General features: G+C 37.4%; 1 protein-coding gene across 1 annotated transcript in view; it reads left to right on the top strand.

Annotated features, from left to right (window-relative positions):
• RASA1 (RAS p21 protein activator 1) overlaps positions 1 to 14,550 on the top strand; it is a 125,685-nt gene that overhangs the window by 48,307 nt on the left and 62,828 nt on the right. The gene's annotated exons all lie outside the window — the stretch shown is intronic.

Raw genomic sequence — 14,550 nt, 5'->3', positions numbered from 1 at the left:
CCAAATAAATAAAATCATGAATGAAAGAGGAGAGATCACAAGTAACACCAAAGAAATACAAACAATTATAAGAACATACTATGACCAACTCTATGCCAACAAATTTGACAATCTGGAAGAAATGGATGACATATAAACTACCACAACTGAACCATGAAGAAGTAGAAAACCTGAACAGACCCATAAGCAGTAAGGAGATTGCTTACAAATCGCCAAACAAATAAAAGCCCAGGGGAATTCTACCAAACACTTAAAGAAGAATAAATTCCTATTCTCCTGAAACTGTTCCAAAAAATAGAAATGGAAGGAAAACTTGCAAACTCATTTTCTTTTAAAAGATTTTTTATTTATTTATTTGACAGAGAGAAATCACAAGTAGGCAGAGAGGCAGGCAGAGAGAGAGAGAGAGGGAAGCAGGCTTCCTGCTGAGCAGAGAGCCCGATGTGGGACTCGATCCCAGGACCCTGAGATCATGACCTGAGCCAAAGGCAGCGGCTTAACCCACTGAGCCACCCAGGCGCCCTTACAAACTCATTTTATGAGGCCAGCATCACCTTAATCCCAAAACCAGACAAGGATCCCATCAAAAAAGATAACTACAGACCCAATATCCTTGATGAACAGAGATGCGAAAATTCTCACCAAAATACTAGCCAATAGGATTCAACAGTACATTAAAAGGATTATTCACCATGACCAAGTGGGATTTATTCCAGGGCTGCAAGGTTGGTTCAACATCCGCAAATCAATCAGTGTGATACAACACATTAATAAAAGACAGAACAAGAGCCATATGATACTCTCAATAGATGCTGAAAAAGCATTTGACAAAGTACAGCATCCCTTCCTGATCAAAACTCTTTAAAGTGTAGGGATACAGGGCACATATATCAATATCATCAAAGCCATCTATGAAAAACCCACCGCAAATATCATTCTCAGTGGAGAAAAACTGAAAGCTTTTCCCCTAAGGTCAGGAACATGGCAGGGATGTCCATTATCACCACTGCTATTCAACATACTACTAGAAGTTCTAGCCTCAGCAAACAGACACCAAAAGGAAATTAAAGGCATCCAAATTGGCAAAGAAGAAATCAAACTATCACTCTTTGCAGATGATATGATACTATATGTGGAAAACCCAAAAGACTCCACTCCAAAACTGCTAGAACTTGTACAGGAATTCAGTAACATGTCAGGATATAAAATCAATGCACAGAAATCAGTTGCATTTCTCTACACCAACAACAGGACAGAAGAAAGAAATTAAGAAGTCAATCCCATTTACAATTGCATCCAAAACTATAAGATACCTAGGAATAAACCTAACCAAAGAGGCTAAGAATCTGTACTCAGAAAACTATAAAGTACTCATGAAAGAAATTGAGGAAGGCACAAAGAAATGGAAAAATGTTCCATGCTCCTGGATTGGAAGAACAAATATTGTGAAAATGTCTATGCTACCTAAAGCAATCTACACATTTAATGCAATTCCTATCAAAATATCATGCATTTTTTTTCAAAGAAATGGAACAAATAATCCTAAAATTTATATGGAACTAGAAAAGACCTCGAATAGCCAAAGGAATATTGAAAAAGAAAGCCAGAGTTGGTGGCATCACAATTCTGGACTTCAAGCTCTTTTGCAAAGCTGTCGTCATCAAGACAGCATGGTACTGGCACAAAAACAGACACATAGATCAGTGGAACAGAATAGAGAGCCCAGAAATAGACCCTCAACTCTATGGTCAACTAATCTTCAACAAAGCAGGAAAGAATGTCCAATGGAAAAAATGAAAAAAAGACAGCCTCTTGGTGTTGGGAAAATTGGACAGCCACATGCAGAAAAATGAAATTGGACCATTTCCTTACACCACACACAAAAATAGATGTATATATATACAGGTATATATACATATATAACATAGGTACATATACAAAATGGATGAAGGACCTCAATGTGAGAAAGGAATCCATCCAAATCCTTGAGAACACAGGCAGCAACCTCTTCAACCTCAGTCGCAGCAACATCTTCCTAGGAACATCGCCAAAGACAAGGGAAACAAGGGCAAAAATGAACTATTGGGATTTCATCAAGATCAAAAGCTTTTGTACAGCAAAGGAAACAGTTAACAAAACCAAAAGACAACTGACAGAATGGGAGAAGATATTTGCAAACGACATATCAGATAAAGGGCTAGTGTCCAAAATCTTTAAAGAACTTAGCAAACTCAACACCCAGAGAACAAATAATCCAATCAAGAAATGGGCAGAAGACATCAACAGACATTTCTGCAAAGAAGACATCCAGGATGATCCAACAGAAACATGAAAAAGTGCTCCACATCACTTGGCATCAGGGAAATACAAATCAAAACCACAATGAGATATCACCTCACACCAGTCAAATGGCTAAAATTAACAAGTCAGGAAATGACAGATGCTGGCGAGGATGCAGAAAAAGGGGAACCTACCTACACTGCTGGTGGGAATGCAAGCTGGTGCAGCCACTCTGGAAAACAGCATGGAGGTTTCTCAAAATGTTGAAAATAGAACTACCCTATGACCCAGCAATTGCACTACTGATAAAGATACAAACAGTGATCCAAAGGGGCATATGCACCCGAATGTTTATAGCAGCAGTGTCTACAATAGCCAAACTATGGAAAGAACCTAGATGTCCACCCACAGATGAATGGATAAAGAAGAGGTGGTATATATACACAATGAAATACTATGCAGCCATCAAAAGAAATGAAATCTTGCCATTTGCAACGATGTGGATGGAACTAGAGGGTATCATGCTTAGTGAAATAATCAGAGAAAGACAACTATCACATGATCTCCCTGATAGGAGGAAGTGGAGATGCAATGTGGGGGGTTTAGGGGTAGGAGAAGAAAAAAATGAAACAAGATGGGATTTGGAGGGAGACAAACCATAAGTGACTCTTCATCTCACTAAACAAACTGAGGGTTGCTGGGGGGAGGGGGGTTGGGAGAGGGGGTGAGGTTATGAACATTGGGGAGGGTATGTGCTATGGTGAGTGCTGTGAAGTGTGTAAACCTGGCAATTCACAGACCTGTACCCCTGGGAAAAAAATTTATTATATGTTTATAAAAAATAAAAAAAATTGTAGAGCAAAAAAAAAAAAAGTGGTTTGACTAGGACTCAATTGAAGAGACTTTTTGTGCATTCTTTTAATGCACAATATTCTTAAAATTCTTTTAAGTAGCAGCATAGTTTGCTGTTCGATATATCCAGTTTATTTAGTCAGTTCTCTAGTCATTAAATCATTTGGTTTTATCTAATCCTGATATTGTACATATGTACCATGATGATCCTTGTGGTGATGTGAGCATATATGTGCATTTAATACTTTGCTTTACTTTTATTTTGACATACCATTTTTTGTGGTGTAAGATCTCTCAGTCATGTTTGTGTGGATTTTATTTTCTATTTTGACTTTTAAGCATAGACTGTCATGTATCTAGAATTACATATAAAACTACAGTTTTTATAGTTTTATTTTTAAAATAGTTTATCTGACATTTATTTTATTACTTTTGGGAATCTAAGTTGATTATTTCCAAATGTCTGATTGATTATTGTAGAACTCTTGACTGAATACTTTTTGTGCTGTGCCTCCCATTATTACGTTTCATATGTGATAGAGGCCTTCTCTGGAATTAATGTGTGCATAGTAGTTGAAAGATGTGTTGCTAGTTGGGTACCTGCAGGGAAAGCTTTGCAGTGGGAGGGAAGAAGAGGAAGCAGGTATATATAATGTTTTGACTAGAGGGAAGACTTAATGTTGTTGGCTAAGTCAAGTAATGTCAAGGATTTTTTTTATTTTGAAGATGTCAATTTTAGTTGGCTGGCTTGAAGTTTATTTCTCTGTGTATAATGTACAGTTATCAGTAAGTAAGACTAAATAATTGCTGAAATACATTAAAGGTAAGGAATATAACAAACCATTAAGTAGAGACTGAGGAATTTTAAAAGAATTTTAAGGAATTCCATAAGCCTGTGATTCAATTAAAGAAAAATGAAAGAGAATAGAGTTGATCATCAAAATATTAGTAAACAGAGAAAGATGTCAAAGCTAGAAAGTTAAAACATCTGAAACATATCAGTGAACTATAAAAATGTTTGAATTAATAAATTGTTTGGAAGTAAGGTACTTGATAATGGAGCTTTTCTTGTTTAAAAACAGTTGACAACCAAACATAACCAATGGAGACTGGGTGGCCTTGGGATAAAAAAGCAGAAAGTAATTAAATTTTTGATTATGCCTGTAATGGCCTTGTCTTCTGTGCAAGCACTAAGGTTGTCCAGGAAAGAAGTTGGAGTATCTTGGACTAGGTACTGGTTCTGAACCCTAGGGGGTCTGTAAAGTTAAAATGGTTTTCGTGATGTTAAGCCCTTGCTTCTGTTCATACCGATAGTGCACTGGGAGTAAAACTTTTGGTATTTTAGTGTACATTAATGCAGTGGCACCAGACTATGCTAGTAGTCATTGTATTTGTCACTCCTGTACAGTGGCAGAAAAAAAGAAAACCTGTTTCAATTAAGAATGGTAATAATGTGGCAGTAAGAATTCTTTTAAGTCGCAGTCCTTGAGTGTTTGTCTTTTTAATGTTTTGTGTGGTGAAATGGAAAATATACATAATACTGTATTCCTGAGTACACACATAATAGTGTATTTCTAAGTACATTTTCTTGAGGAAAAGCAGTTGTGTGATTGACTTGAGAACAAAACTAGGTGTTGCTTTTATGGCACACTATTTTGGCTATAAAGAATGACAGGCAAAGTATGATAATTCAGAATTCAGTATTTAACAGACATTGTCTTGAAAAAGAACAAAGTGAGCCTGCCACTTTAAGGAAAAAAACTGACAGTATTTGGTGCTTTCAAGGAAAATTTGAGCTTTAAGTAAAAATTAGAATTTTCAGAACCTTATGTCTTTGAATTTGAGAACTTCCCAAATATTTAATGACTTTTCTGATGAGATTGATGGTTGTTTTTTTAGGTCCTGAAAACCCCCCTCAGGTTCAATGATTTTCTAGGACTAACAGAACTCAGCAAAGCTGTTACACTCACAGTAACCATTTATTATACAAAAGGATGTGGGTTAAAATCAGCAAAGGAAGAAAGTGCATACAGCCGACTCAAGATGCAGGCTTCTAGTTTCCTCTCCCACTGGAGTCATACAGACAGTGCTTAATTCTCCACAAACAGCAGTGTGTGATAACACCGGTGAAGTATTGTCAATCAAGAAAGTTCACCTGAGTCTTGGTGTCCAGAGTTTTTATTAAGGGTTGACCCTGTAGGTCTAGAGCCCCCTGTGGATGACCTTAGTTACTCCATCAGTTTGATTCTAGGGTCCCCACCATAAATCACTTTGTTATGATAAATAATCTGGTGTGGCCCAAGGTTCTTAGTAAACGAAGACACTCTTGGGGCAGGGTATTTCAGAGGCTTAGAGGTTATCTCCTAGGAGCCAGGCAAGGGCCAGATGTGCATAATTTGGACACCCCCCTGGTGTGTTTTATGATGTTTTGATATTATAAAATGTTAAAACTTCAAAGATTGTCATAGCCCCATGAACCAGTGTTGCCAAATAACTATTGCATGATGCTACAAAATATGCACGAGTAAATGATGGAGCAGTGGATTTTAATGGAGCAGAGTATGGAACATTTAAAGGTATGGTTAGATACTATATTCATCCAAATTTGAAATAACTGCATTAAGTTAACAGTCTGCTTATACCATGAATGAAAACAATAGCAGCAACTACTTAAATTCAGAAACAGATGAGTATCCAAATAATGTTCTCAGATTTCTTTCTTTCTTTCTTCTTTTTTTTTTTTTTTTAAGATTTTATTTATTTATTTGACAGAGATCACAAGTAGGTGGCAGGGGGCAAGGGGGGGAGAAGCAGGCTCCCTGCTGAGCAGAGAGCCCGATGTGGGGCTCAGTCCCAGGACCCTGAGATCATGACCTGAGCTGAAGGCAGAGGCTTTAACCCACTGAGCCACCCAGGCGCCTCCCCCATTTTATTTCTACTACTGCAAATATTGGTATGTATAACCCACATAAACAAATTTCTGTTGGATCCTGTAGTTTTTTAAATGTGTGAAAGGACCTAGAGACCAAAAATCTGGCCTAGAGGTAATAAAAGGATGAGATGGACAATTAAACAGAGGGAAGGGTAGGATTGTTAGTGGGATCTCAGAACTGGAATCAGGCAGTTGAATGCAATCATGAGTCTAGTCTTCCCCCCCCCCCTCTTTTTTTCTTTCTTTTCTTCTCTTTTTTAAGAGAGGGGGAGAAAGGGAAAATCTTATGCTGCCTCCATGCCCAACATAGAGCCTAATGTGGGGTTCCATTTCACAACCCTGAGATTATGCCCTGAGCCAAAAATCAAGAGTAGGACACTTAACTGACTGAGCCATCTAGATACCCCATTACTCTGCATTTCTACCTATGTATTTGTTTGCCCCTGTCAGTTTCATTCTTTCTTATCATAGACTTGCTCTTCCAAGTGATGGGAAGTTTAGTGAACACACAAAACCCTCCTTTATTTATTTATTTATTTTTTGGGGACTGCGTATCCTAAAGTGTGATGCTATCAGAGAATGACTCCTGTAATTCCATGGTGAACAGAGTATTTGAAAAGACAGTATGATTCTGCTTGGTTCAGGTACTCACCTTGGAATAATGAATTTTGACTAGGCCAAGTTCTTCAGAGAAAACGAAAGCTTCCTCAGAAACCATGTTGTTGAAATTGGAGACAAAAGACCTCCCAGAGAGGGCGTGTATTTTCCTTGAGTGGAATGGCTGCTGAACAGGCAACTCCCAAATCAGCATCTTTGAGTTTCAGCAAGTTGTATGGGTTGCAGACATTATGGGAATTCAGAGTAAGGGTGGTTGGGGTGTCCAGGTGAGGGAACACCATGTTCATAAATAAGTACAGAATTATGTTGCAGCTCTTACTAATGGCCAATAAGCAAAAGCTTCCTTTTAGAAATTTAGTGTTTTAAAAGGAGTATGCGTTCTTCTGGGATTTTCAGAGGACATCTCGATCTGGAATAAGTATATCTTGACCCTTGAACAATGCAGGGTGGAGCTCCACTAACATGTGCATTCTTTTCAGTAAATACAGTATAGTACTGTAAATGTCTTTTCTGTTTCCTGTGATTTTTTCTTTCTTTTTTTTTTTTAAGATTTTATTTATTTGACAGAGATATCATGAGTAGGCAGAGATGCAGACAGAGAGAGGGAGAGAAAGAGAGCAGAGAGCCTGACTCGGGACTCGGGAATCCTGACTTGGGAATCCCAGGACCCTGAGATAATGACCTGAGCTGTAGGCAGAGGTTTAACCCCCTGAGCCACCCAGGCGCCCCTTCCCTATGATTTTGTTTGTTTGTTTTTTAAGATTTTATTTATTTATTTGACAGACAGAAATCACAAGTAGGCAGAGAGGCAGGCAGAGAGAGAGAGAAGGAAGCAGGCTTCCCGCCGAGCAGAGAGCCCGATGTGGGACTGGATTCCAGGACTCTGGGATCATGACCTGAGCCGAAGGCAGAGGCTTTAACCCACTGAGCCACCCAGGCGCCGCCCCCCACCCCATGATTTTCTTAATAACATTTTTTAATTGTAAGAATATAATGTAGAATACAGAAACATACACAGTATTTTTTAATTGGCTGTTTATGTTATCAGTAGGGTTTCCCAGTTAAAAAGAGACTATTAGTATTTAAGTATTGAGGGAATCAAAAGTTAATGCAGATTTTACACTGTGTGCAATTGGTTCTTCTCTAACTCCTCTAACCCCTGCATTGCTTGGGGGCCAGCTGTGTAGAGTACTGTTTAATATCTCATGTTCGGATGCTTCGTATAGGAGAGGATTGAACAATTGCTCCTGACGTTTTTGTATTTTATGTACTAGTAAATAAAAAGCAGCTTGAGGGGGTGCCTGGGTGGCTCACTTGGTTAAGGGTTTGCTTTCTGCTCAGGTCTTGATGGAACTCTGCATCAGACCCCCTGCTCAGTGGGGAGTCTGCTTCTCCCTCTGCCCTTCACCCCACTCATGCTCTTTCTCTCATTCTCTCTTTCTTTTTCAAATAAATAAAATCTTTTTTTTTTAAAACAAGGAACCTGAGAATAACATTCTTGTTTTCCATAGTTTTTATATATTAGTAATGAAGCAGATTAAATACTTCCTAGCAGTTACGGTTATTTGTTTTGCTTAAGAAACAATGTTGATATTAAATAGAATACACCCTAGGTTAAAAACCCTCCTAATTTTAATAAATCAGTGTATGTAGGTTGATCCTTTCTGTTAATGAATGTTCAGAATTTTAATCAAAAGAATTGTAATTCATTAAAATTTAGCAAAAATTGGGATAGTAGGTGTTCAAGTCTATCAAAGTAATAAATTTTATTTATTTTTTAAAAATTTATTTCTTTTGAAGATCTTTATTTACTTGTCAGAGAGTGAGAGACAGAGTGCACACAAGCAGGCAAGAGTGCAGAGGGAGAGGGAGAAGCAGGCTCCCTGCTGAGCAAGGAGCTCAGTGAGCGACTCCATCCCAGGACCTTGGGATCATGACCTGTTCTGGGATCATGACCTGAGCCAAGGGCAGACAGATGCTCAACCAATGAATCCACCCAGGCATCCCCAAAGTAATAATTTTTAAACGAATGTTATTGTGGATAGATTTCAGGGAGCCATTAATGTTTAATTTCTTTGTGGTAGAATGCCTCGAGACCAGGTCTATTTATTTGAAGAGACAAGCTAAAAGAGTATAAAGTTAAAGCAATATAAGGAATAATTATTAGCTTGTGCCATGGCTCTTCTGCCTTTAACAAATGCTTCTAAGGTATCATTGTTCTGGCTGTGGTACCTGGAAAACAATTCTTTCTTTAGACAGTGATTTTGGTCATGCTACTGAGGACCTTTTTGTTTCATAATGCACTTGAAACTATGTAAAATATAGTTGTAGAAAAAAATTTTAAAAGTCAATGGATAGCTTATTCTCATTTGTAGATAAGCAGTAGATAAATGTTAAGTTTGATAATGACAAACATACTTCAAAACTTAAACCTTTTTCTTTCTGTCTTTTTCTTCTCTAAATTCTGTACCCCCTCCCCCCACCCCCAAAGTGAGACTTGAGACTGAAGCCTTTTGTGGTAGCATTTGAATGGCAGGTTGAATAGTTCATACCTCATTTGGTAACAGCCATTTGTAGACTTTTAAGTTGTTAGAGGGAAATGCTTGAGCCTGTGATTTAGGAAGAGCCTGTTGGGAAGATGAATCTTTCCACAGTTGTGGGAAGTGTGAGAAGAAAAGAGGGCTTGAACTAGAGTAATTGAAGAGGGAATGAACAACTGGAGAATAATTTGTATATTGCAACTCCGGTGATGTTGGAGATGCGGCATACAAGTTGGCACTAGTACTATGGCTAGAGAAATAGGAAGGAATCAGAGTTGCGAGTCTGAAGAGTCTAAACAGGTACTTGTTAATTTAGGAGGAAAGTCCGGTTTAGCTAAAAGATTTGGGGAATCATTCTCATAGAAGTTACAGTTTGAACTGATACTAAAGTATTGATATTTCCATGAGTAAGAATGAATAGGGAATAGAAAATTCTGAGGGGGGGGTGCGGAAAACCTCACAGGAACTGCTTTAATTTTAGGATGATATTTGGCTAAATTGCATTATCTTTCCACCCTTTTTTTTTAAAGTCATATTAGAAAAACACTTTGAGAAAGTGCAGAGGGGAGTGTCTAAAACATAGTAGGCATAGTAGGTGCTTAAAAAATACTTGTTGAATGAATAAATGTAATTAGTCTGGATATAAGAGCTTATAGGGGAATAAATGGGCACATCGTGGAGAATTTTGAGCTATGGTATAATGTCCCCCGCCAGCCACGGGGTTATGGCTGGGACCAGATTAGAGAATAGAACTTAGAGTATCTTGAACTTTTTAAAATGTTCTGTGAGATATATTTCTGAGGAAGTGAAAGAACTTCATCAAGTAATGTAAGTTTCTAGTCTAATTTGAAAGCATATATTCTTTACTTATTTTCTGCTAAGAAGTTAATGTGTAAGGAGTATTTTGAGTAAGTTGATGTGTAAGGAGTATTTTTATATCTGTTTGTAAACTTTTTTTGCCTGTACTTTTTCCTTTGCCTGATGACATCTTTCGCACTTTCTCAGTCCCTTTCTTTCTGTGAATCAGTTGCTACTCATCTTGAAGTTTCCATTTAAGCCATCACTTTTTTTTTTTAGGAAGTTTATTCTAAAATCCTAAGACTGATTTTTTTTTTTTTTTTTTTTTTTTTTTTTAATGCTCCCACATTCTGGTACTTACTGGACTAGATTGCAATTGTCTGTTTTGTCTGTATTCTCCACTAGATCATAAATTTCTGTGTCAGGATGGTGTTCTTTGGTGTTAACTTATTTTCTATCCTGTAGCACGATGCTTGGCCATTGTTTGTTGGAGATAGCTAAATAAAAGGCAATTTTAGACTAAAGTGTGCTTTTAACCTACAGATTCAGTGTTTTAAACATCTTTCTTAAAATACAGGTTAAGAAATGTTTTCGGTGCAGTAGGTAGCCACTAACTGACCATTACCTCCAAAGTTTTAGAATGAGCATTGTGAAATTAAACAGTTTCTTTTTTACATAAAGGATTGCTTCAAGGTGGTTCACAACTATGTTGCAGCAAGATGGCCACAAGTCATTTCCTCCTGTTGTTTTTCATGAGCTCAGTTACTGTTATGACATTCTAATTGTTGAGGTTCTAAGAAAAACTCAACCATAAGAATTGGGAGTTTCTGAGGAATGAAATTACACAAAAGTGATTGACCATGGAGGTAGGAATTTGTTAGCCTCCTGCTAGTAGGTATTGTGTTTTTTCTTTCTTTTCTTCCTCCTTTCTTTTCCTCATTTTTCCTTCTGCCCCTTTTTAAAAAAATTTTTGAACATGTTTGATTAGTGCATAACATTTTTGGAGAGGGTGTGGCTTTTTCTGCTCTTCCCTATCTGTTATCTAGGGTAAAGGGAGTTAAGGGTAATAAGAATGAGGCTATCTCAGTCAAGTGCCTTTTGATACAAACTTTTGCCTATGTAAGCATTGGGCTGGTTCCCATCTTTCCTGTATTAGTCTTTCAGCAGACTGAATTTTTGGTGGGTAGGTCACATAGCACAGGTAGGTAGGTCACATGCTTTTCTTAAGAAACACTCTCAGGGTTAAAACCTCTTTTGGACTCTGTAAATATGCACTTGGAACAAAAGAAAATAGAATTTCTACTCTTGGTTTGAGTTACTTTGATCTGAGATATATAACTAAACACACACAATATTTTCCTGAACACATAAATATATTCAAGATACCTAACACATACACATAAGCACTACATATACCTACCATTTATATAAGCAGTTTTTCTTCAGGTTTAAGTGGTTTAGTTGGTCTAGGGTAGAGGACATTTGAGGAGTCTTACAGGGGTATATTAAACCTGTTGCGCTTATTAGTCTAGTGGTTGTTCAAATGAATTTACTAGTGACCAAATTTTAATCTCTCTGCTTTCACTTTTCTTAACCATCACCTCAGACTGGGTGACTGTAAGAACTCTGTTGAAAGGAAATATGGGGGCTTTAAGGGATGTGTGCTAGTTTTAGCAAAACTTTTGTGTCTGTCATACCACCTTGAAATAACCTGTTCAATTTCAGAAAGGACAAACATGTATAAGAAAATCTGATTAGCATCTTTGAGAATTACAGAAACACTTTAAGAGTTTGTAGTATGGTCAGACACAGAATCCCAGGTGATTTAGGTGTCAGAAGAGGTTTCTTGGCAAGTGGATATCCGCATATACATTTCTCTGTAAGAACTCTGGTGCCTGTCAGTGACTTAATTAAGAGGAAGAGCATAGTGGAAAGTAAAAGTGAACTGGGAACTTCAGTTTAGTTTCCTTTTTAAAAGGAAATATGTTGATGGTGACACTTTAATTGTTTTCTACTGTAATAGACAGTTTCCATTTAGGAATGTCAGGATAGTTTTAAGTAATTGTATAGTTTGAATGAAGTGTCTGTCTGTATTCACCGCCAGCTGGTTTTCTCATTACATAGATTTCTGTATTATTTTTCTTGTCAGGAGAGACAAACTAAAGAGCACAAAAGCCTCCATAAGGTCCCTCAAAAGTCTTTTACCAATATACAATATGAGGTTATAAGTATAAACAATTCATGTTATTTCAAGTTTAAAAGTAAAATGATTTCTGCAACTTGTCCAACTTGTCTCTTTTATTGTTGACTTTTTAAATATATAACATCATTTTGGATGGTATGATATCTTAGATAAACTGATTATGTAGTTTCTATTGAAATCAAGGGACTCTGTATCTGCCTGTAAGTTTTCTCAACTTGAAGAAACAAAACAAAGAACATTGTGGGGGGTGGGGGGAAGCGAGGAAAACTGAGAAACAGAATGTTAGCTATGGAGAACAAACTGATGATTGCCAGAGGTGAGGTGGGCCAGGGAATGAGTGGGATGGGTGAAATAGATGATGGGGATTAAGGAGTTCCCTAGTGATGAGCACCAGGTGATGTATGAAATATTGAATCACGATATTGTATACCTGAAACTAATAGTACACTGTATGTAAGTAACTGGAATTTAAATGAAAACAGAGGGAAAATTAAAAAAAATAAAACTGGGGGGAAAATTACGAGGCTAGTTGAGAAAAATACATTATACTTATTAAATTTCCTGTTTTCTTTTCCCTACCTTCTTAAAAGAAAAAGACAGGAGTACTTTACTTTTAAATAGGAGAACATTAGATACTTAATTATTAAAGTGCTATATTTGCAACATTTAAGTCACAGTATCTCAAATGCATACTTTCTTCCTCATTCCTCCAAAGAATATATCCACTGGATAAAGAATGGGGCTCTCAGAGAGTTTTCTTCTAGAGTTGCGAGGAGAAAGGGAAGAATTTCTAGTGTGTGAATACAATGGCATCGCCAGTCCCACTTAATATGTATGATCTGTAATGTTCAAAAGAATTTTGGGAAAAGAAATTTTCTCTTAAAAACAAGGATTCGGGGCACCTGGTGGTTCAGTGGGTTGAGCCTCTACCTCTGGCTCAGGTCATGAACTCAGGGTTTCTGGGATCGAGCTCCGCATAGGGCTCTCTGCTCAGCAGGGACCCTGCTTCCCCCACCCTCTCTCTGTCTGCCTACTATGTGATCTCTTTCTGTGTGTCTGTCACAGAAATAAATAAAATCTTAAAAAACAAAAACAAAAACAAGGATTTCACAGATACAAAGATTGGTTTCTAGGGTTGTCTTTCCAAAAGTTTGCTGGAAGGTGAAACAAGACTGGGAAATGGAAGATCATTGGAGCTTAGGTGATCTACAAATTAATCATCCATTAGGCCACAGTCATAAAATTTAGGATTTTCATTGATGAAATTGTATTAATCTGTCATGTAGTCTTTCATGTGTATATATGTTTATATGTATTATTTAATAATAATATCAAGCCAGCTTCTATGAAGTAGATACTGTCATTATATGCCTTTAATAGAGGAGAAAACAGGCTCAGAAATTAAGTCATTGCCCCCATTTGTACAGCGAGGTGGCAGAGCTATAATTCAGACAGAAGCAGGGTGCCTCCAGAGTCTTTACTTAATCATTATGCAATTACAGCCTATGTAGTAGTTTTTCATTTTTATATTTTTCTTTGAAGGAGTTTAGGACAATATGTAATTTATTCGGAGGTTGAGCTGGAGATTGTTTTCCATATTTCATGAGTGATGATGGTAAGGTGACAAAAGGTAGAGGCTTGACCAGAGTCATGGAGGTTTCTTGTTAAGTCTTCATCTTACCAGTTGGTTGAGCCTCTTCTGAAGATGTTTGGGAGTTGTGAGTGTAGCCATCCTTCTTTGAGCTCTGTCAATCTCAGTTATTTTCATATATTTTTTAGACCTGGCTAGCAGTCCTCAAAGATTAGAACTTGTTTATTACTGACATTGAAGAAGAATTTTTTTTTTTTTTTTACATTGATAGGGAGTTTGAACTAGACTTCTAAAGTTTTTTCCAGCATTATACTTTTTTTTTTTTTAAATTTTTTTTTAAGATTTTATTTATTTATTTGAGAGCGACACAGTGAGAGAGAACATGATCGAGGAGAAGGTTAGAGAGAAGCAGACTCCCCATGGAGCTGGGAGCCCGATGCGGGACTCGATCCCGGGACTCCAGGATCACGCCCTGAGCCGAAGGCAGTCGTCCAACCAACCGAGCCACCCAGGCGTCCCTCCAGCATTATACTTTTTGATTTGACACTTCTTCCTTCATTCAACAAATGCTTTTAAGATTAATATTACTGTGTGTCAGGTACATCCTGAGAAGTTAAAATTGCCGTACATGTAATAAGCAGAGTAACAAATTTACTTTAGGTAGTGCTGACCATAGATATTCGGTAGTCTCATGTTGCACTCAGAATATCCTCCAGTTATTCTGTGTTCCTTAGAG

This window comes from Neovison vison, chromosome 1 (genome assembly GCF_020171115.1).
Source record: "Neovison vison isolate M4711 chromosome 1, ASM_NN_V1, whole genome shotgun sequence".
NCBI lineage: Eukaryota > Metazoa > Chordata > Mammalia > Carnivora > Mustelidae > Neogale > Neogale vison.
The sequence above is the reverse complement of the archived record's forward strand: the minus strand, read 5'-3'. Positions and strand labels throughout refer to the sequence as shown.